Source organism: Carlito syrichta, unplaced genomic scaffold (genome assembly GCF_000164805.1).
Source record: "Carlito syrichta isolate Samal-C Ts95f unplaced genomic scaffold, Tarsius_syrichta-2.0.1 Scaffold305634, whole genome shotgun sequence".
Classification (NCBI taxonomy): Eukaryota; Metazoa; Chordata; class Mammalia; order Primates; family Tarsiidae; genus Carlito; species Carlito syrichta.
In genome coordinates, this window is record NW_007249730.1 from 702,156 (window position 1) to 706,318 (window position 4,163).

The following is a 4,163-nucleotide window of genomic DNA, read 5'->3' on the forward strand; positions in this document are numbered from 1 at the left end:
AGCATGTGCTTACAGTCTCTGTCAGCATTTTTTATCAGTATTTTTTTAATTAGGGTATGTACTTTTTTTAGACATAAAGCTATTGCATACTTAATAGACTACATACAGTATATTGTAAGCATAACTTGTATATGCACTGGGAAACCAAAAACATTAATGGGACTTGTTTAATTGTGCTATTTCCTTTATTTCAGTAGTCTGGAATATCTCTGAGTTATGCTTGTATTGCCTAATAATAACAGCAATGCATACACAATATCTCTGAGTTATGCAATATCTCTGAGTTATGCTTGTATTGACTAATAACAACAATGCATACACATGTGACTTATGTAAATATAGGTTTATTGATCATTTTTAAGAGCAGTATTTTGTTTGACAGAAGTTATTGCCATTTTCTAATATGTATTATTTATAGTTATAATGGTTGATTTTTTAAAATCTACATTTTAAAAAGATCAATTACAGGGAGCTTGAGGTAGTTGGATTATTTTTTTTTTTTCTTAATTCTCTAAAAGCTTAAAGGAAGTACAGTCATGCACCACACAACGTCTTGGTCAATGATGAACCACATGTACAACAGTGGTTCCATAAGATTATAATGGAGCTGAAAAATTCCTATTGCCTAGTGACGTCGTAACCGTCCAGACATTTAGCACAACACATTACTCATGAATTTGTTTTTTTGTTGTTGTTGCTGTTTTGAGTTGGAGTCTCACTCTGTCGCCCAGACTGGAGTGCAGGGGCACGCTCCTGGCCACCGCAGCCTCGACCTGCTGGGCTCAGGCGATCCTTCCACCTCAGCCTTCCAAATAGCTGGAACTACAGGTGCAGGCTACCATGCCCGGCTAATTTTTTGATTTATTGTAGAGATAAGGTCTCGTCAAGTTGCCCAGGCGGGTCTCGAACCCGCAGGCTCAGGCAATTCACTCACCTCGGCCTCCCAAGACCAGGATTACAGGCTGAACTACCGAGCCCTGCATTACTCATGAATTTGTAATGAGACTGTTGTAAACACACATACTGTGCTGCTAGTCGTGTGAAAGTATAGCACGTACAATTATATACAGTACATAATACTTGGTAATGATAATTAACAGCTAAAGTACTAGTATATATATTTACTATGTTTTTTAGAGGGTAGTCCATCAACTCATTATATTTTTTAAGTTAACTATAACAGCCTAGGGCAGGTCCTTCAGGAGGTATTCCAGAAAAAGACATTGTGATCCTAGGAGATGACAACTCCATGCATGTTATTACTCCTGAACACCTTTAGGTGGAGCAAGATATGGAGGTGAAAGACAACCATACTGCTGATCCTGATCCTGTGTAGACCTAGGCTAATGTGTATGTTTTTAATCTTAGTTTTTAACAAAAAAATTTAAAAATTAAAATAAAAATTTTTTAAAATAGAAAAAAGCTTATAGCATAAGGATGGAAGGAAAAATATTTTGTGCCACTGTACCTTGTTTGTGTTTTAAGCCATGTTATCACAAAAGAGTCAGAAAGTTTTAAAAAATTGAATGTTTACAAAGAAAAATATTATAGCAACCTAAGGTTAATTTATTATTGAAGAAAAAATATTTTATACAATTAGTGTTTCCTAAGTTTACAGTGTTTATAAAGCCTACAGTAATGTCTTAGGCCTTCATATTCAATCACCACTCACTCATTGACTCACCCATGGCCACTTCTATTCCTGCAAGCTGCATTCAAAGTAAATGTCCCATATAGGTGTACCATATTTTGTCTTTTATGCCACATTTTTACTGTACCTTTTCTATGTTTAGATATACAAATGCTTACCATTATGTTATAATTGCCTACAGTATTCAGTACAATAGCATATAGTCCCATATGGCATAGGCATGTAGAGGCTATAACATCTAGGTTTGTATAAGCAGACTCTATAATGTTTGCACAACAAAATTGCCTAATAATGCATTTCTCGGGATGTAACCCCATCATTAAGAAACGTGTGAGTGTGTTTGAATTTCAAACCACATGAGTCAACTTGCCTAGATGACTATATTTTCCAGAAAACCTTTTCCAGTTAGGGTAGACTATAACAGAAATTCTTCTAGGTCTGTCAGGTTGACTAGCTAATACATATGGATAAAGTTAAGTCCTTGTAATAAATTTGTGTCTCTAGTGGTTCTGCTTCTCTGATGGAACCCTGAGTGAAACAGTAACATTGACTAAATACAGTAGGTTGAATTCTTTAGTTATTTATCATATAGAATAGCTAGTGCTCTATGACCAGGTTCCATTTTACTCCAATAAAGATAATTTATTGTTAGACCAAAATTTAGATGAATAAATCTAAAAGGTCAATCAGGGAGAGAGATAATACAAGCCTTTCTTCAATTAATTATGTTAATTTTTTCATATGTTAATAAGGCAGCATCAAATAATTTGGTTATAGATTTTTTGACAAAATTTGAGGACTTTTTTCTAAAGAAGAATAACTGACTTGTTTCTTAACTTACTGAAACTTTACATTTATAAATTATTCTTTATAAATATATAATAATATCTGACTTTATTAAAAAGTCATTGTAATTACAGACAACTGTAAGAAAGAATCTAGCTACTGAAGAAAGATATTTATCTTCTAGAATGACCAGATACCTATCATTTACTATTCATTAAAAAACAATAAAATAATGTTTGCTTTTCAGAGTTCTAGAAATCATCTTGAATAAATTATTTTAACATTCCTATTTTTCTCTTTGAGAATAATCAGAAGAAAAAAGATTCAAGAGGCAATTAAGTGGATCTCAGGAAATACAGATTCTAAATCTTTTTTTTCTCTTTTTTTGGATTATATATATATTTTTTAAAGGATTCTGAATACGATTCAATATATTTCTTAACCTAGACTCCCACTGGTTTTTCTCAAAATAGAACATTCATAGAAGGAAAGAGGGATCCAGTAGAGTTGTAGCCTCTACGTCGTAATCATAGTCACAAGGCCTTGGCCTTTCTAGAAGCCTTGAGACATTCTCATCTGGTCACCATAAAATCCCCATAACAACTTTGACACCTATTTTCAAAGGACTTTATTTCTAAAATTGAGCTGCTTTGTGCTAAATTAATTCAGAAGGGCATAAAGGAACAGAGGATACATTAAGGAACTGCCATTGCTATAGCAACTGAAGGGAGAATTATAATTAATTATTTTATCCCATATGTATATTTTATAGAAACTTTGAAAGTAAGGAAGTAGAACTCAGGAAGCTAAGCAATGGACTGGAAATCACACATGACTTGAAAGCTATCTTCCTAACTGTTTTACTCATCTGACATCATCTCCTCCTTAATTCCTCCTGACCAACAGGAGAAAAGGGTCCTGGCCTAGTTCATGGGATTTCTTGGGGAATTACTAATGGACTGTGATGGAAAACTTTCTTAAAACTAAAATCCTTCACAAAATGTTTCAGGGTAAAAATAGATCTCATTCTCGTACATTCTAAATTCACCAAGTTCTTAAACTTGATGGGCAAATCATCCTTCCTCTGGGCTATTTCAAGACATTCTCTTATGAAAAAAACAACAACAAAAAAGAAATCTTAAAAACATAGAATTCTAAATACACTGAAGACACAGTGCTTAAATCTCTAACTACTTTCCTTTTTCCCTAACAAGATACCACCACCCTTGCCTAGTTCTGAGTCCAATCAAAACTTAAAACATTTTATTTCATGTATTAATGACAGAATAAAATAAAAAAGAAAGACTGTAAAAACACACCAAATCTAGCAGAAGATAAGTCCTGAATGAACTTTTTATGACTCTGTGAACTCTCTGAAGAAATTTGTGTTGTCTTCTGAACTCCTACATGTATTGGACTATCCAGAACTGACATTTATTATGAGCTATTTGAATTTCAATCATTTGTTCTCATCCTTCAGAACAGGCTCTCATTAAAAATTCATTCACAAGCAACTGGTAATACTGGCAACTCAATGTACATCTCTAGTATTTAACCAGATACTAAAAACCAGTAATGATTTACTCTTAGAACAGAACAACACTTAGCCTGTGGGTGAAAAGACAGAAACTCGCTTTCTATAACTTTTGTGCAAGATACAGATTTAAGTATCATTCTCTGATATGCAAATGTGTACCAATAAATTCAGAAAGAAATAGTTACCTTG